General features: G+C 33.3%; 1 pseudogene; it reads left to right on the forward strand.

The window, feature by feature from the left end:
• The first annotated feature begins 2,067 nt into the window (after window positions 1–2,067).
• Window positions 2,068–6,461, forward strand: LOC107951989 (phosphate transporter PHO1 homolog 7-like; annotated as a pseudogene).
• Window positions 6,462–21,589: the final 15,128 nt, after the last annotated feature.

A 21,589-nucleotide genomic window follows, 5' to 3' on the forward strand; every position in this document is an offset into this window, starting at 1 on the left:
AGATTGATGGTTCGAAGACAATTTTTCATATATCAACAACTCAGCTAGTACAGTTGAAAGATAACAATACGTGTGAGCATTCATATTGAGGTTAATCAGGGGTCTTTTAATGCAAGATAAATCTCAAGACACTACAGGAAAATAGGGCTTTAGCGGCGTTTTTAGCGCTGTTTTATCAAAAAACGCAGCAAAAATTGTAAAACACAGAGCAACAGCGGTGTTTTACCAAAAACGCCACTAAAAATAGAGCATTAGCGGCGCTTTTGGTAAACCGCTGCTAAAAACCAAACATTAGCGGCGCTTTTGGTAAAATGCTGCTAAAAAAACAGAGCATTAGCGGCTCTTTTGGTAAAACGCCACTAAAAGTCATATAACTCTTAAAAACCTAAACCATAAAAAAATCATAAACACTAATCTATAAACCTAAAAATAGTAAACCCCTAAACCCTAACAAACCCTAAACACTAAACTATAACCCCTAAAACCCTAAACGACGTAATAGGTGCATTTTTAGTGGCGCTAGGTTATAAACGCTGCTAATGTTAAATTATTTTGTTCAAAACTTCGTCGTTTAGCTGTCTTATTTTTTACCCACACCTGATACACTTAACATTTTTCCCATTTTTCCCAGTTCTATTTCCCCCTTCTTCCTCATCCTAAATCCCTAAAGTATTATCACCCATTCCCAAATTCGACATCCTAAGTCCCTAACGAATTTAATAATAAAAAAAGTAATTTTAACAATTAAACTTTAATTCAGAAATTTGAAACATAGAGGAATTAAATTCTTAAGAATAGAAATATAATGACTAAATTTTAATTTTACGAAAAGTACAAATACTTATCTCATATTTTAGCTTTTACAGATTAAGTGGTTTAGTATTCAATTTGTTAAAGTATGTTAAGAGAATTACTTTTTCTTTTTTAAGATTTAACACTCCTATGCGAAAAGATATTATTTAACTTGTATATTTGTTAAAAGTTTATATAAACATTAATTTAAAAGTTTATATAAAAATTAATTGTTATTTTGGTTATAATCATAAAGTTAATTGTGTTTCGAATTTTTATTATATATATATAAATACATTCTTATAACTTAATTTATATGTGAGAGGGTAAATTAATAATTTCACAACTGAATTAATATACTTGATTAACCCTTAATACCAACTTAATAAAAAAAATAACTATAATTATAAATTTTTCTTTCCATTTATATGATTCAACTAAAAATATTTCTAATATTTAATTTATATAGACAAACAATTATTGCACTCAAATTGATATAAATTATAAAATTACAATTAATTTTATTTAAAACTCGATTCGAAACAATGGATGTTTTGAATTCGTAAAGTAAAATAATCATACTAGAATATGGCACACTCATTGAATTTTTATGTAACAAAATTAATAAAATTTGATGTCATAACCAGTATGCCATTTATATAAAAATCTAAACAACTAATGCGGACCATACTTAAAAGAATAATGCTTGTATTAATAAAATTTTCGTAATATTTAATTATTTTAGTACATACGCATAATTTCCATGATTAACTTTATATCACATAATGTTATTAATGATAAAAAGATCTTTTTTATTTTTTATCAAAATAATATTTTTATATGAAAATAATAAATATGATTTTATAAAATTATATAAACTAATTTTGTTATTATATATGTAATGTGCAACAGTAATTTATTAATAAAATTTTATTTTAATTTGAATGGGTTTAATTGATTTTTACAATAATTTTAAGGAGTTAACGGCGCTAGCATATAAATACCGCAATAGATCACCTTTAAAAAATGCCGCAAAAAAATTTAATTAAATTTAAAATTTCCATTTGAAGGAGTGGAATTAACGGCGTTTTTTTATAAACACCACAACTGTCATTTTTTTTAACCAAAACTCCGTCGTTTTAGTTTCATCCAATTTATTCCAAGTGCTCCCGATAGCTGTTCTTTTTCCCCTTACCAAAATTTCCCCCATTCCATCTCTTCTCCTTTAATCCCTAAATTTTCATCCCCAAGTTCCCAACCCATTTGCCACCGAAGATGCCGACCGGACCACCTGGTGCATCGCCCTTGACTAACCTCTCTGCTGTGTCGCTGTCGCCGTCGGTCTCTACTCTTAAAAAATAACTTTTGCTTACCCGCTCATTACTCCCTCTTCTTCTTATCTATGTCACTCGGTGTAGCGTTGTTTATACGTTTGGTTGATGTTGAAGAAGTGCTACTACCATGGCTACAAAGAAGAGCATTGGGGACTTGAAGGAAGCTGATTTGAAGGGAAAGAAAGTATTTGATGGGTCATGGCTCTAAAGTCATCCTCTCTAGTCATTTGGTACCTTCCTTTTATTCCTTTTCTTTAGATTTGATTTCTTTAATAAAAATTTTCTTTTGATCCCATATTTGGCTTCAAACAAGGGACCAAGCTTGGTTATCGAGAAGTTTTGCTCCTGAGTTTCGGTCTTGCAGCTTTAGCACTAGCCAGTGTCATCTCAAATCTTGATATGGAAATGGACCCTAAAATAGGAGATTACAAAGCACTAACTGAACTGCTTCCCCTAATCTTGGTCACAGTAAGACTTACTGAACTAAACTGATGTACATTCCTTGATCAATCTTCTTATTTTAAACCTTTCTTGAAACTCAGCATGTTCCTTTTTTTTTGTCTCTGCAGCTTGCACTTGTTATATTAATCTTCCCATTAAACATCCAATACCATTCAAGTCGCTTATTTTTTCTCACAACTCTGTTCCACTATATTTGTGCACCTCTTTACAAGGTAAATTACTGAAGGACAAATGACTAAAGCTCAAAGAAATGGCTGGAATTTAAGAACCAAACAAATATACATATTCATGGGTGCATATCTCTTTGTTTTAGGTCAAATTCCAAGATTTCTTCTTAGCAGATCAGTTAACTAGTCAGGTAAAGGAGTGTGGTCTGATCTAAGCATGAATCTTCTACAATTACAACTTACCATCTTTAGATGGAAAAAGGGTTATAAGAAATGTAGTGATGACTGTTTTATTGTAGGTGCAAACCTTGAGAAGCCTGCAATTCTATATCTGCTATTATGGTTAGGGAGACTATAAACATAGACAGAACACTTGCAAAATGAACGATGCTTTCAACACTTTCTACTTAGTTGTTGTAGTAGTTCCATATTGTTCTAGTTTACTTCAGGTATTTCTTCCAACTTAGATAAAATTATTAAGCTTCTTATCAGCCTTGGAGACTTAAAAACTTAAGTTCCTTGTGTAATATCATTGCCTCAGACACCTACATGAAGAGAAAGATCCAATGCAAGCATACAACGGATTGAAGTACTTTTTGACAATTATTGCTGTTTGCACAGGATTGCTTATAGCCTGAATGCAGGAACTGGGTGGAGAATTGTTGCTTGGATCTGTTCAGCCACAGCAGCTATCTATGGTACGAATTGGGACCTTGTTGTCGACTGGGGGCTTCTTCAACGCCGCTCTAAAAATCGTTGGTTGAGAGATAAATTGCTTATCCCTTACAAATGTGTATATTTTGGGGACATTGTAAGAAGAAAAACATGTGCTAGTTCTAATTGATAATGAGACTTTGCAGCATTGAGTAAGTAATTAAATTGGTGGATGCAGGCATTGAATATATTGCTGAGATTTGCATGGATGCAAACAGTGTTTAATTTTAAGGTGTCTTTACACAGAGAAACATTAGCTGCTATTGTTGCCAGTCTAGAGATCATTCGTCGCGGCATCTGGAATTTCTTCAGGTTAACCTTTAGATCAGCCTTGTGTTTATTCAATTAGAACCATTTATGTTTTCAGACCAATATAAAGATTCTGTATAAGAATTTGAAGCCTTTGAACATTGTGATAGCCATTTCTTATTGAAAATGAGCAGGTTGGAGAATGAACATTTGAACAATGTTGGCAAGTTCCGTGCATTTAAATCAGAACCATTGCCTTTCAACTATGAAGATGACGAAGATAGGAATGTTTAGGCTGCTGCAAAAAATAAGAAATATTGGAAGCAGAAAGCAAAGATGGAAAAAAAATTGTAAGAGAAACAACTAGCAATGCAATTGTTTCGGTGTAGATTATTTAAACTCTTTGCTAGTTTGGATTAGTTCATTAGATTGCTTCATTCTTTTTATATCACGTATGCTAAGAGTGTTGTTGAATCCTAATTGTCTTTATTTGTGTATAATTTTGTTGAATCAAATAGTTATTGATTGCTTAGAAAAACAAAGTGCTTGAATGGAAGTTCTTAGAATATTTTAAAATTCAGATTTAAATATTTTTATTAAATTTGTTGACTTAACATTTTAAAATACTCATTTATTTGCAGATTGTTTCTATTGAAAAATTACAAAAATTTAAAATAAACTTAAAAAAATACACTTGTTAATGCACTGATTTTTCACAGTTTTCTTCTTCTATTTCAGGTATGTTAAGCTTCTCTTTTACACTTGATATGGATGGTGGGGAGTTCATTGTTCCTGTTCCATACGTAAAGCAAGTAAAGGTTTGTCTTACTCTTTCATAATCTACTTGCATAATGTAATTTATATCTTTTAGTTTGCCTGTCCTGATATCTTGATTTAACTTGTGCACTTAATAGCATTGGATATTGATATTTTATTTGAAAGGGCCTAAAATTAACTAATTCGAAAAGTATTGGTCAAATTAAAATATAAGAACTAAATGCATAACTTTAAAAAATACTCATGATCTTTATTGAGGAGATAAACATTAAAATGTCTCTAAGGATTCCTTTTGATTCTGTTAATTATTCATAATCTTCTATCTTTATTCATTTTCTTAAACAAAAACTATTAATTTAAGCATTAAAGAGTGATTGAAATGCAAACTTTGCTTGTTGTCCCTAGTTCCATCGGTAAACCATAGGTGCCTTAATTGAGTATGCTATCAGCAGTAGTTTATATCCCCACTAGTAGAGTCTTTCCAAATCAAGTAATTTGGATTAGAACTGAGACTGCAAAGTATGCATGAATTTTGTCCATTGGTTCAACTCCCATTAAAATAAATGGATGCTCATGTTCCAACTCCACTGCTTTCCCATATTAAAGCCAAGCAGAGTAAAAGCTTGGACCACTAGCATTGTGATGTCAAGAAGCAGTTGTAATACTTTGGTTAAATGGAGTTGCCTCGCAGAGGTTGGATCAAATTAAATACGGATGATTAATTATTATTCATGTTTGAGTGTTAATTACTTACAATATAGATTTAAATATAAATATTAAGTATTGAACACATTACTTTCATTTTTATATAATTATAAATGTTTTTATCGATTTTACGAGTTTTATTCAAATCGAAGATTATATCAAATAATAACTGATCCGAAATTCATTACTTGCCAAGTAACATAGTGGATTTAGAATACTTTTCTGCTACTATTTTTGGAACAGTAAGCCAAAAAGTTTAACGCGAACACGAAAAGACTCGAAATTAAATCTAGAAATCTCCATCTTGTATGTGCTTCAGAGAATTGGTAAAGGTAGATAGAAACTTTAAATCAACAGAAAGATATCGGGTTAATTCTATTATTAGTTCCTATACTTTGCGAAAGTTATGCATTTAGTTCTTATATTTTAATTTGACCAATACTTTTCGAATTAGTGAATTTTAGGCCCTGTACTATTTTAAATTTTAAAAGTTTAGTTCTTTTCTTCTTATCGCCTGCGTAGTTTGACTTTGCTACTTGTTTTTAGCTTTGCTGCGATTTATCATCTTTTTTTTTCTTTTTTAAATTCTTGTATTTGCTTTAGTTTTGCTGCGTGATTTTTTTTGTCTATTTTGTGTTTTTTTGTTGTTAGTGTTGTGTTATAATTTGTTCCAAAGTTAGATTTCAAATTTTTAGATTTATAATTAGGGCTTATTGGATTTACTGGTATTTTTAGTCAAATCTAACTGTTCATCAGACCCTGATATTACCTTTTGTTCTTGTAATTTTAGATATTAGAACTAAAGAATAATTTCTATATAATGTTAAACAATAGTAGGAGGTAAAATATAGTTTGGGGTAGAATTGAGCAAAGGCTTCAGACCTGTGATTTTGAGTTGAGTATCACAGCTGTGAACTAATTTTCTCATCAAATACCATAATCTCATGGACATTTATATGCAGGAATTGGAGAGAAGAAGAGAAGAACATGAAGAATTGTTCTTGGCAGAAAGGGTATGAGAGAATATGGGTGATTAAGTCAAATGGAGAAAGGGACATCATGTCCTTGTTGTGTGCAAGTGTTTTCTCCCTGAGATAGGCAAGGAACCTGACATCAAGAATGGTTCAACTTAAAGATGCTTCCTTGTACTCATTCTCATCCTCTTTATATTTTCCAATGCTTTCTTCAAGTAGGATACTAAGAATTTCCTGTACTATTCTTTCTGATTGCTTATAAAATAGTTTGCTCATTAGAACCTTCATTTTCTCTTGTCTTTTCTTTATTTGTATAAATCATTTTTCTTTGTTTAGTGACACAACGAATCGTTGAACATAATTTCTGTTGAGTTATATATAAATGATTTTTAAAAAATTGTGTATAGTTTAAAGTTCAAATTTCAAAAATAAAACATAATATAATATTTATCATAGAAAATAAATATTATTTAATTAAAATATATTTTTTAAAGTTTATATTTTTTAGCGGCGTTTGTAAAAAAGCGTTGCTAAAGGTCTATTATATAGTGGCGTTTTGGGAAAAGTGTCGCTAAAGGTCATAGTCTTTAGTGGTGTTTTCAAAAAAAGCGCCGTTAGAAGTCATGGCTTTAGTGGCGTTTTCAGGAAAAGCGTCTCTAAAAGTCATGGTCTTTAGCGGCATTTTCAGGAAAAGCGCCGCTAAAGGTCATGACCTTTAGCGGCGTTTGCTGAAAAAGGGCCGCTAAAGGTCATGGTCTTTAGCGGCGTTTGCAAGAAAAGCGCCACTAAAGGTCATGGTCTTTAGCGGCGTTTTTTTAAATAAACGCCGAAAAATTTTGCAACGTTTGCTATAGCGGCGTTTTTTGCAGCGCTTGTGAAAACACCGCTAAAAGTCTGTTTTCCTGTAGTGAGATCTGGTACATTTAAGGTGGCTTCAGCATGTAGTCCACTTAAAAGAAGTGACGTGACTCAGTTGGGGATCAACTGTGTTGGTGACATTACACTGAGAGAGTTACGGGCAATGAAAACACAAAAAATTAAAATCAGTGGTTGTATACTCCTTTAGTCATGGGCATGGTACCGCTTACCATTTTTACGTCCTCAAGTAAATGCCCTGTAATAGCCCGATTTTGGGGCTAATCGGAATAGTGGTTTCCAAAACCACTATTTCAAAGCTGGAGAAATTATTTTATTATTATTTTATGTGTTATGGCATGATTATATGAATGCATGAAAATTTTGGTGAGATAATTTTAGCGATTTCATGCTTAATTACGAAAAAGGACAAAATCGCATAAAGGACAAAAGTTTTTTTTTACTACGCAAATGTGTTTAATAGCTAGAGAACCAAAATTTAAGGCCTTTAACTCTTTTAAATAGAGGTGGCCGGCCATAGGGGACAAGATTGGTCAAAATGTCAAAATTAGGTGACATTTGGTGACTTAATTGATTAAAATAAAACAAAAAAAAAAGGGCTATCATCTTCCTCACTTCTCCACCAAAATTTTTAGCCATTCTAGGGTTTTTAGAAGCTCAAAATATTAGCAACTTCTCATCCTTGCAAATCAAGAGAAACATGATTCGGGTCTTGATCGAGGGAAGAACAAAGTTAGCGAGGATTAGGCTCGTTCCTATCATTTTGTGCCGAGGTAAGTACATACGTAAATAATGTGTCATTGTAGCTTATTTTTAAACGTTTTATCGTTATCATGTATTTTAATCTTACTTGTTATCAGAGAAGCATAAATATTGTGATATAAGAGTAATCCACATGATGAATAAGTACAACGATATTAGGTTAAATATGAAATCACGTTGAACCTCAGAAATAGTATAAGATAAAAAAGGTATGTCATGAGGAACTATATGGTCTGAACTCATAAGTTATGTCTGAGTTCATGAGATAAATGTTATATGTAATGTGGGTTCGGGTACTGACTTTGAGTGCAGACCCGTGAGTAGCTCAATGAGTGGGCATTACATGATAGAGTTATGGGGTCTGGGTATTGATATGGCAAAAAGGCCCGTGAGTAGCTCAAAATGCGAGCATTACAAAGTATGAGGTAGCTCTGACTACTTATATGACACTTAAGTGTAAACTTTTCGTGTATCCATTAGTATTTCGAGTTTTCAACAGGTAGTTTGAAGAACGAGTTGGGGAAAATTTCATTGAGGTATGCTATTAGAGAGAATGAAGTTGAGATATTTTATGGATGATTACAAGTATGTATACTAAACCCATGAACAAGACCTTAGTGTGTGATGAGATGTAGTAAGTATGCATAAAGGAAGTAAAGAGTAAGATAGTGAGCTTAAAATGATATGTCATTTAAGTATGATAAGCCATTGTTTGATGAATGTTTTTTTTCACTTATTTGCATATATGTACTTACTAAGCTCCCATGCTTATCCTCTTTCTTTTCCATTTTCTTACAGTGCCACCAAAGTAGCTTGTAGATCACCTCCTACGTTAGGGAAGCCAGCCACACTATCCTTGAAGCACTTGGTATAGCTAGTTTTATCATTTTGATTATGGCAAGTATAGGAAATTTTGATTTTGTTTTGGTGTCACATTGTTTTGGGGCCAAATGTGTTGGCTTGTTTTAGTATTTGATTCATTTTGTATAAGGCCATAGAAATGGTTAATTTTGAAAGTCATTGTATGAATGCAAGATAGTCTTTCATAAATGTGAAATTGTTGGCATGGTTGAATATATGAAATGTTTATAGGCTTTAGCTATGCTTGTTGGTTTAGAAATCTTATCAAGTTAGAATTTGATATGTTGGTTGGTATAAAATTTTGTTTCAGGGTGGTATAAGGCTTGGTAAATAGCCTTATATTGTCCACACGAGTAGACACACGGGTGTGTGTCTAGACCGTGTGTGGCACACGATCTGCCCCATAGGTGTGTTACATGGCCGTGTGTCCCCTGCACGTAAATTTTACAAGTCAATATGCTTGGTAGTAAACACACGGGCAGAGACACGGCTGTGTGTCTCAACCGTGTGAAGGGCACGGCCTAGCATACGGGCGTGTGCTTTGGCCGTGTGACCTTTAAGGGTTGCTGATGTCAAAAACAAAATGTCAATGTTTTTAGACACGGGCTAGGACACGAGCGTTCATGGCTGTGTGAGGGACATGGGCCATAGACACGGGCGTGTGTCAGGCCATGTGAAAACCCCTGTAGGTTCAAATATAGAATTTAATTCACACGGGTATGGGACAAGGGCGTGTACCTAGATGCTTAGGCCATGTGTGTCACACGGGAAATCAGCACAGCCATGTTATATGATCACATGGGCGTCTTACCCTTCCACACGGGCTTTTGCCCTATTTCAAGAGTTATTTTTTTAAAGTTAGTTAAAGGACCTAGGATGGTCCCGAATGGTTTCCAATGGATGTTTGGGGCCTCGTAGGCCCATATTAAGGAGTTTAGACAAAGTTCGAAAAAATTTTTAAATTTGATCAAGCCTTGATGATTTGAAAACGTTGGAAATGTATGTGCTTAAGTTTAGTAATGTGTCGTATTCCGTCCCGACATAGGGCACGGGTGTGGGGTGTGACATGCCCCTTATGAATTCTTGTTTGTAATAAGGTAAAATTCATTTAATAACATAACTATCATAATATTTTTTCATTATTATAGTTTTGAAATAGCATATTATTTGAATAGGTGGTACAATGACGCAAGTTATGTAGGTATATCAAACGAGCTTGAAGATATCCAACTATTGTTACATCAATGATCAGAAGACGAGATTAGTTTTTGAAAATTTCAATTTATATAATATTTATGTAAGGATTTAAAATTTAGTATCAGATACGTAATAAAATTTATAATTTCATACCGTAGTTTGAACGGGTGCCATACTCTGATCTAGAATTTAAGAATGCATCATGGTCGAATTTTTGGTGAATCACAATATTTGACACATTAAAGTACCATTGATAGTTTTTGCAATGGTTGAGATGCATGAATCTTATTGAGTGATGTGCCAGTTCAAGTTTATGTAAAGTATTCTGCCATCATCTCAGGAGCTCGATGAACTTCACAACTCAACTTTAGAGGGAGAACCGATGAATATTGGCCTAAATTCGTTACCAAATATATCTACATCTAGGAACATAGGTACCATTTCATACATATGCACTGTAACAACCCTTACCTGTGTCCTTCGCCGGGACAGGGTACGAGGCATTACCAGACTTAAACATAAACAATCATGCAAATCGGGCCATAAAAATTCATTCATATTTTAATTCATCCAATCACATGCACATAGTCCCTTATTTGGGTTTACGAAGCCCAAAACATATTTTAAAAAGGTTTGGGACGAAACCGAGAACTTTGGAAAGCTTTGAGAAAAACTTAGAAATTTTTCTCATGAAACAGAGTCACATGCTCATGTGGACACAGGGGCACGCCCGTGTGCCATCAACACGCCCGTGTCCTTAGGCCGTCTAACTCTCTATTTATGGTGTCAGCCAATAAATTGGACCACATGGCCAGACCATATGCCCGTGTCACTAGGCCGTGTCCCTCACACGGTTGAGACACACGATCGTGTCTCATCCCGTGTAGCCAACACTTAGACTATTTTCCAAGCCTTTGTGTTACCCTTAATTCCACAACTCATTACACACGTTAAGGATACAGATCATGGCATCATTTTAATGATTTAGCCTCCTTCATTAAGATAGATTCTTAACATTAACATGTCACTGTTCACGTATTTTGCATACTCATGCAATGTCAAGTCTAGATGCAATCATCCATATCGATTAGTCTTACTATTCCACCACATTTACTAATAATCTAGAATTATCTACTCATCACTTATTTCTTTAGACTTTAAGCATTCAAGTTCAATCAACATTATTTTATTTCCCTATTATGCACTTTCTAATAGCAATGGCCAATTCGATTGGTTATGAAGCATTCATCATACACACATGTTATACACCAATCATGCATTTTCAATAAGCATATTCACACCATAAGCATTAGAACGTAGCATGGATAAATAGGCTTACAAGCCATAACCATTATAAGCCACATCTCATGGCTATATATAATGTGTAACACCCCTATCCCATAACCGTCACAGAAATAGGACGAGGCGTTACCGAAAACTAGGAATCCGATCAGGGCCGTAAAATCTTGAACTCTTTTTTATTATTATTATTTTTTTGAATAAGGATCATTCATTTACAAAATTGCTAGACACAAACATAGTTTGAATTTAACACTTATACAAGTAAGTTCCATAAGATACCGTAATCACATGACTTCTACACGAAGGTCAGAATATCATTCTACTTATTGCCTATCCTATACATGCCATAAGATAATCCAATCTTATGGCTGCCGTAATAGTAGATAGTATGACGAAGTACTGACGATCCCCGAGCTGGTAGCCAGAATCCACAACCTATAGACCAAAACATGAACGAACAGAGTAAGCTTTCGTAAGCTTAGTAAGTTTTAAGCAAAATAATAATTTTGTTGAATCAATGACGTTTTTCACATATACTGAGTCTAGGTAAAATCTCATTTGACCCGATATACCTAGCCAAAATTTCACATAATTTAATTCACCTTTCTTTAGCCTTGAGTTTAAGTCACAAAGTGTTTTCATTCAATATCATTGGTCATTCATTTCAACTGTTCGATGAAATTAATCTAGAGCTTCATCTCGAACCATAATATCCATAAACGCATTACTTTGCTATCACAAATATATATATACTTTCTAATAATAATGACCTAAACGATCGAATATTTCCAAAGCACATTCTTCATCAACTGAAGTTCGATTCACATGGTAAGCACATTCTTCACCAATTTTACAACTTTCAATAATCCCATCCACTTGTTCATAATCACCTCCATATTTTCAAGTATTTCACATGATAAGTACTAAATTACCGTATTGGCACATAAAGAACCGAACGTATTCCTTATCTTGTATTGGCACGTCTAGCTGAACACAACCCATACTCAAATCATAAGGCCTGTGGGCAGAATATACATTAATACATAAGAATATTTCATCACATACTTCATTATACAGCATACCATTACCGATTAGATCATTCTTATATTTGGAGTTATAATATTAATCACATATGCATACCTCCTTTATACTAATAATTCACTTCGAAATCAATCCACCAATGAGTAAGTAATACGTACCTGAACATCTTAAATACATAATACTTATTTGATGGTAACTTACTGCGGATACTCAATATCAAAGTCTTACTTGAATCCCAGCATTTAACCTTCGGGTCTTTAAAACCCGGATATAGTACGAACTCGAAACCTACGGACATTAAATCAGGATAATATTCTCGCATAAAGCCTGCGGGATCTTAACCCGGATATAGTACTGGCACAAATGCCCTTCGGGACTTATCACATTTATACACTTTCACATTCATCACATTGGCCATTCGGCCTTATCACATAATCAATACTACACACTTTTCACAATTGATCATTCAGCCATATTATACGAATAAAGATAGCACACATTTTCATAAAGGCCATTCAGATGACTTACACACCTTTGATGTTAGCCATTTTGGCCTCACTACACATACATATCTTGTACATCAATTTCTTCATAACAAATTTGACTAGGTATACTAGTCATTTACGGCTTATAGTTTCACTTTAATATGGATTTGGTACTTTGATTACCAATATTTAATCGATAGCTTATAAGCAACTCAAATAGTTTTATCAAGGTTTACAACCTAATCACAAATTCAGCACAAGCTGTTTTTCTTAAGCAATAGTCACTAAATTATTTATAATTGGAGCTACAAAACTCCAAATCAATTTCCGTTAATTTTCCCTGAATATAGACTCATATATCTTCCATCCATAAAATGTTCAGAATTTTAGGTTTGGCCAATCAATACCAGATTTTTCTTAAAGTTTCCCCTGTTTCACCGTTTGACTAATCTGACCACTCTTCACTACGAATCAAATTTCTCATTGTACAGAATTCAAAATGTATTCTATTTGATTTAATTTGAAACTAGACTCATTAAGGAGTCTAAGAATATAAATTTTATCTTATAACCATTTTTGTACAAATTATAATGATTTCTAAAAACAGAATAGGGGATTTCGGAGTCATTTTGACACCGTCTCACACAACTTTAAATATCTCTTTACAGGAAATTTATTTGCTCACATGGTCTCTTTTATAAGAAACTAGACTAATTAATATTTGATTTCATATTCTATTCAGCCTATAATTCCACACCAACAATTTATGGTGATTTTCTAAAATCATGTTACTGCTGCTGTCCTAAGTAAATTATTACAAATTGCCCTTAAATTTTCAAGTCCAAACACTTATGATCTCACCATTTGAGTTTAAAACATATCATGGCCACATCATATCTTATTAAATCAACTCATTATGTCCTATTATGATTGAATTTACTCAACATTTAATCACTTAAAACTTACCTCGGAAGCGGTCAACGACTAGATATCCACGGCTATTCGTTTACTTTCTCTTTTCCCCTATCCGACTTTGATCCTCTTTGCCCTTGAGCTTAATTTAAACAAATGAATTTGTTTAATCATTTCGAACATTAAAAGCTCTTTTAAAGCACTTAACCCTTATACTCAATAATGAACCAAACCATATAGCTAATTATTTTATCACATCACTTTAAGCACACATATTAACTATTATACACTCATTTCACATGCCAAGTTACAATAAAAAAATGCATACACACCAATAATTTAATTACTCATTTCAACCTTATAGGGTAACTTCAATGCATTATGTATATACCATTTGCCATACACGTACCACATTTTTAACAAGCCGAAATTACTCCTACATATTATCCATTATAATTATTTCATAGGTATAAAACATAGCTGGAAAAAATCTTTAGTCTAAATGCGTATAATGACACCCAAATCATCAACTATTTTAACGAACATGACACAAAAGATTTACTAAAACTCCATTCAATTTTAAGGTATTAACCCTACTAAACTCATACCATGACCATATCTAATCGAATTCAAGTAGAGGATTAATTACAACCATGTACACCAATATATAATTATAACATGTTTTAATATCTTATATATCCTATTCGGCCCTAACCACACAACTTAGCTTTTATATACACATTCCATCTCATGATCAATTGTAGCAATTTACACATAGGTTACATTATTGTCAAAACAAGACCGATTATGAATATCAATTAAATATTCCACATAACACATAACTCAATAACCAAAGTTTATATAACCCTAAATGTTTAAATATGAATATCCCTCAATTCTCTTATAACTTAACTTTTTTCTCCTTTTAGCCTAATATCCATTAACATTTAGTTCATCAAACCAATATTTAATCCTATTTCCCTTAACACAATTGTATTCGGCAATGACCACAATCATTTAACAACTAAAATAATAAACCACAACATTTAAATTCATCTTATTCTTCTCCCATTTGACCGAATGAACATTTATCAAATGAAAATTCAATTAAACAACAACATTTTTCTTTCTAAAATGTATATACACTCATACGACAACTTTCAATTTATACTTTTCAACCATGAATTCTACTCATTCAAACATCATTTAAGCTACTTAACAAATAATTAACATCTTTCAAAAAAAAACTTATCAAAATGACACCAATTTAGCACTTGCCGAATGGACATTTGTCTATTGATGCATGAAATTAAACCATGGGTTAAATAAGCTATGCACTTATCGATCTAACCTCATAGTCAATTAAAAAGAAAATCACAATGCATACCTTAAACTAGAATAGCCATGGCCGAATACCTTGGTTTTTCCTCTTCAATATTCCCTTTCCCAAATTCGAAAGATGAGCATGTATTTTTTTCTTTGTTATCTTTTATGGTTTTACTAATTAATTTACTTTAAAAATAATGCCATCACTTATTATAATACTAAAACAAAACATATATTATATATCAACCATCATTCATGGCCGGCCACAAAAAAAATTTGGTGCATTTGACATGCAACTCCCTCATATCCTCATTTCATGCATTATTTGGTACTTTAAAATTTACCTATCACACTTTCAATTTTTATCACATGAGTCCTGTGACACCCCTAATTTGACCCTAGTCGAAAAGTGGTTTCGGGACCACAAAATCGAGTCATAAAAATAATTAGCCGTCATATTTTATGACTATTATATGTGAATACGAATGTGTGAAAGTTTTAAGGTTTGATTTAGTAAATTGCATGTGAATTTAGTCAATAGGACTTATGTGTGACACTTTTGAAATGTGATAGGTCAAAACATAAGGATCTATTAGTGCATGAAATAAAAAGGGTGGACTTGCATGTCAATTTCCCCCCTAATTAGTAGTGGCCGGCCATGAGCATGAGAGTGGACAAAATGTTATGGGGCGAAACATGTTGGAAACATGTTGTGTTAGTGTGTTATAGGAGAAAGAATATAATAAAAGTTAATGAAATAAATGAAAAAACATGTTTGAGGTGAAAATAACAAGGCCATTTTCTTCTTCTTGCCGTGAGTTGAGAAAGAAAATAGAAACCTTTGAGCTTAGGGCATTCGGCAAAAGAAGGCTTCAAATAAGGTAAGGTTCATGTTATTTTCTTTGAAAAGTTGTGAATTTTGGTTGGTTTGAAGCTTGCAACAAGACCCATGTGAAAATTTTTGTGTTCATGAAGCATGTAGCAATCGGTCATGAGCTTAATGGGGTATATTTTGTATGTTTGATGATTTTGGGAGGATAATTGATTCTAGTTGAGTATGAACAAACTAAATGTGCTTGATGGCTCAAATGAGCTTGGAAAGTTGGCCAATGTTGTTTAAGTTCATGAATTAGGGCATAATTTCATTCGGCCATGGAAATTGAGCATGGAAAAAAAAAATCTGGTGTGGGATATATGAAGCTGAAAATTTAGTTTGAAGTGTGGTAGTTGTGTTAAAGATGAACATTAAACCTTAAAGCATTATTTAGTTTAACCAAGGGAGAACTTGTATATTTGTAGGAGGGCATGTTTGAACGTGTATTGATAATTGATTTTGAAGGTTCGGCTTTATGCCTTGATAGTTGGTTTGAAGTATATGATGCCTTGGTATAAATATATGTGCATTCGGTTACCTTCATAACATGCATTTAAAGTGTCCTTTGGATGCAATTGCTTATGCACTTGAGGGGATATGAGTTAATTTTCTTTATGGCAAATTTGGATAAGAAGCTAACTAATAATATGCTAAGGTAGTCATGTGGATAATCGGCTTTGTGAATATTATTAAAGGTGTAATTAGTTATATGCATAGGTCATCGGAAAAATTGACCACATAACTAGTATATGTATATAAGGCGACATGGTGATACCTAGGTAAATGTATTTGGGATGGTTTTTATGAAATACCGAATGTGTGCAGATGTATCGAGGTGTTGCCTTATGTATGAGTTTCATTGAGAAGATTTACCTTGTTGTTTTTAATGATATAACAAGGTGATTAAAATAGTTTAAATTTTGTTAATTAAGCTCAAGAGCATAGAGGGGCAATTTTGGATAAAGAGAAAGTAAACGAATAGCCGTGGATATCTAGTCGTCGACCACTTCCGAGGTAAGTTTTAAGTGATTAAGCGTTGAGTAAATTCAATCATAATAGGACATAATGAGTTGATTTAATAAGATATGATGTGGCCATGATATGTCTTAAACTCAAATGGTAAGTTCATATGTGTTTGGACTTGGAAATTTAAGAGCAAATTGTAATAATTTGCTTTGGACAGCAGCAGTAACGTGATTTTAGAAAATCACTATAAATTGTTGGTGTGGAATTATAGGCTGAATAAAAAATGTAATCAAAGATTATTTAGTCTAGTTTCTTATAAAAGAGACCGTGGAAGCAAAGAAATTTCCTATAAAGAGATATTTAAAGTTGTGTGGGACAGTGTCAGAATGACTCCGAAATCCCCTGTTCTGTTTTTAGAAAATCATTATAAATTGTACAAAAATGGTTATAAGATAAAATTTATATTCTTAGACTCCTTAATGAGTCTAGTTTCAAATTAAATCAAATACAACACATTTTGAATTCTGTAAAATGAGAAATTTGATTCGTAGTGAGGAGTGGTCAGATTAGTCAAACAGTGAAACAGGGGAAGCTTTAAGAAAAATCTGGTATTGATTGGCCAAACCTAAAATTCTGGAAATTTTATGGATGGAAGATATACGAGTCTATATTCAGGAAAAATTAACGGCAAGTGATTTGGAGTTTTGTAGCTCCGGTTATAAATAATTTAGTGACCATTGCTCAGGAAAACAGCTCGTAGTGAATATGTGATTTTGTTGTAAACATGGATAAAACTTGTTTTAGTTGCTCATAAGCTATTGATTAAACCCATACTTGAATTCTAAATCGTGATATTGTAAGCTTATGAATATTCGAACATGAAATGATAGTATGGCGTAAAATTGAATTATTCATTGGAAAGTGATGGATGTAGATTCGGCCAAGACCAAGTCTGTACATGATAGTATATGTGGTATGTGAAGTATATTTGAATAAATGTGAAAGTGTATATATGTGATAAGGCCGAATGGCCAATGTGATGAATGTGAAAGTGTATATATATGTGATAAGGCCTAATGGCCGATGTGATGAATGTGAAAGTGTATATATGTGATAAGACCATATGTGATAAGGCCTAATGGCCGATGTGATGAATGTGAAAGTGTATATATGTGATAAGGCCGAATGGCCAATGTGATGAATGTGAAAGTGTATATATATGTGATAAGGCCTAATGGCCGATGTGATGAATGTGAAAGTGTATATATATGTGATAAGGCCTAATGGCCGATGTGATGACTGTGAAAGTGTATATATGTGATAAGGCCGAATGGCCAATGTGATGAATGTGAAAGTGTATATATATGTGATAAGGCCTAATGGCCGATGTGATGAATGTGAAAATGTATATATGTGATAAGGCCTAATAGCCGATGTGATGAATGTGAAAGTGTATATATGTGATAAGGCCTAATGGCCGATGTGATGAATGTGAAAGTGTATATATGTGACAGGGCCGAGTGGCCAACGTGATGGATGTGAAAGTGTATAAATGTGATAAGTCCCGAAGGGCAATTGTGTCAGTACTATATCCGGGTTAAAACCCCGCAGGCTTTATGCGAGAATATTATCCTGATTAATGTCCGTAGGCTTCGTGCTCGTACTATATCTGAGCTTTAAAGACCCGACGGCTAAATGCTAGGATTCAAGTAAGACTTTGATATTGAGTATCTGCATTAAGTTACCATCAAATAAGTATTATGTATTCAAGATGTTCAGGTACGTATTACTTACTCATCGGTGGAGTGATTTCGAGGTGAATTATCAGTATCAAAGAGGTAGGTAAATGTGATTAATATTATAACTCCAAATGTGAGAATGATCTAATTGGTAATGGTATGTTTGTATAATAAAGTATGCGATGAAATATTCTTATGTATTAGTGCATATTCTGCCCAAAAGCCTTATGATCTGAGTATGGGTTGGGTTGAGCTAGATGTGCCAGTACAAGGTAAGGATTATGATTTGTAAGCTTACATATATGTGATAAGGAATATGTTGGTTCTTTATGTGCCTATGGTAATTTAGTACTTGTCATGTTGAAATACTTAAAAGTATGGATGTGATTATGAACAAGTGGAAAGGATTATTGAAAGTTGAAAATCGATGAAGAATGTGCTTTGGAAATATTTGACCATCTAGGTCATTATTATTCGAAAGTATATATGTGGCAGCCAAGTGTTGCGTTTAATGATATTATAGATCGAGCTGAAGCTCTAGATTAACTTCATCGAACAGTTGAAATGAATGACCAATAATAGTGATTGAGAACACTTTGTCTTGCTTAAAACTTACTAAGCATTAAATGCTTACTCCGTTCTTTGAATCTCTGTTTTATAGATTTTGGTTCGTCAGCTATCGGACTCGGGATTATTGAAGTCGAAGTCGCCCACACTATCAAAGCCCTTTTGGTACACTTTTGGTTGAACTCTGAAAATGGCATGTATAGGACTACCCTTTTGTTGTTGGTCATGTACCCTTCGGTTTTGTGTAAATTTGGATAGCCATGCCAAAATGGCTTAAATATACTTTGATCATAGCATTATAATCGTTTTGTATGTTGTCCGTCGAGAGGTATGGAAATGTTGGTAACGGTTAGCCATGGGAAGGGTTATTCTTGATCACTTTTGGAATATGTATGACAAACTCTAGTTGATCCATGGAGGATCATGAAATAGGTAAAGTTTACCTTAAAAAAAAACAGATGCTGACAGCAGCAGTGATGTGGATGTGAAAAATCACTAAAAATAGTAGGAATGGAATTAAATAGTGAATAAATTATGTAAACGAACCTTGATGAATCTATTTTCATAGGAAAGTAACAAAATGATCATATGGACAGTATGTTAAGAGATATTCAGGTTCTCGTAAGACAGGGCCAGAACGGTTTCTGGATTCCCTGTTCCGACTTTGGAAATTCATTATAAATTAACCAGAGATAATTAGAAGTCATGCCATATATGCATATATTCCTTTTGAGTCTAGTTTCTATGGAAACAAACGACATCAGTATTGAAGCCCTGTACAGGGAGATATCCAAGTCGTAATGCGCAAAGGTCAGTGTAGTCGATCCCTGTAACAGGGGAGACTTTAACTAATAAACTGTACTAATTGGCCCGACCAAAAATTCTAGAAAAAAATATGTAGATGGAAATATGAGTCTAGTTTCAGGGAAAAATCATGAAACTGATTTTTGAGTTGTGAAACTCAAGATATGATTTTTAAGGTGACAGCGACACAGTTAGCCAGCTGTCTGGAAATTTTTAAAATGGACTGCGATAGTAAGCGAATTTAGTCTGTGAACCCCTCGTGTCCGACTCCGGCAACGGTCTCGGGTACGGGGTGTTACAAGTCCTATCTTAAAAATTTCACATATAAATAACCAAATCAAAGCATGAAACTTTCCCACATGATTTACACATATAATAAACACAGAATTTAACGGTTAATTATTTTTTTATGACTCGGTTTTGTGGTCCCGAAACCACTTTCCGACTAGGGTTACATTAGGGGTGTCACAACTCTCCCCCCCTTTAGGGATTTTCGTCCTCGAAAATTTCCACCGATGCATAGGTTAGGATAACGTCCTCTTATTGAATTATATCCACAAAGACATTAGCTCATTGATAGCAATTGCAATTCATTATTGATTTCACATCGATCTATAAAATCATTTTCTTATCTTAAAACAAATACATAAACATTTCTACAAGTATGCACATATATCTCCTTCCCTTGATTTCATAAGCAATAATCGCTTAATTTAATTCACAAATGCATTTCAAACACATATAAATCACATATTAACATGTATAATTCATATCATCAACCCACATATTCGTAAATTCACATTTTTATTCATGTATAAGCTGTAACCTGACCGAAAATACACATATACTCAAACATCCCAATAAATATCCTTTATAACTCCATCGTATCTCAATATTCAACTTAACTTATTTCCGACAGAAAATCAACTTCCGCATACCTGAACATTTAATTTATTCAGCACATTCAATCACCGTTAACGCTACCCGTATACAGTCGATTAGGCATAACGCCTCGTATAGTACACCGGCATGGGATTTATTTTAGCACATAACCCATATACCCAAAATTATCAGCATTCATCAAAAATTCTTACAGACTTCCAAATGTCGAACTTAATCAAAATAATTTCTTGAACATGATTAACAAAAAAATAGGGGTCATTTAGCAATAGCACATATGACTTCATATACCAAGCATCCCATAGACTAAATCCGTAACACATTCATAACATGAATTCGTTTCTTAACAACATATCCACCATCTTTTTACGTATTCACTCATTTAGTATACATAACATAATATAATATGAACTCACAAATTTTTACTTTCATTTGATTTTCACATACCTTCCGTACATACCTGTATCACTTACTCTGATCTTACTTTATTTATCATCTTAAATATACCCGTTGAATCATTCGAAATCATTACGGATACTCATTAAGCACATATAGCTCTTTCAATGCCATATCCTAGATATGGTCTTACATATTCTCACATATCGAGCCGGTGCCATGTCCCAGACATGGTTTTACACACTATCTCAAATCAATGCCTTCGTCCCAGACGAGGTCTTACATGAATTCCATTTCACACACTTAGTGCCCACTGACCGATCTCGCACTCATAGTGCTCGGTTAAAGGAATTCGCACACACAGTGCCTCTAATCATTCACACACATAGTGCTCTTATTCATTCGTT

This window comes from Gossypium hirsutum, chromosome A02, assembly GCF_007990345.1.
Source record: "Gossypium hirsutum isolate 1008001.06 chromosome A02, Gossypium_hirsutum_v2.1, whole genome shotgun sequence".
Classification (NCBI taxonomy): domain Eukaryota; kingdom Viridiplantae; phylum Streptophyta; class Magnoliopsida; order Malvales; family Malvaceae; genus Gossypium; species Gossypium hirsutum.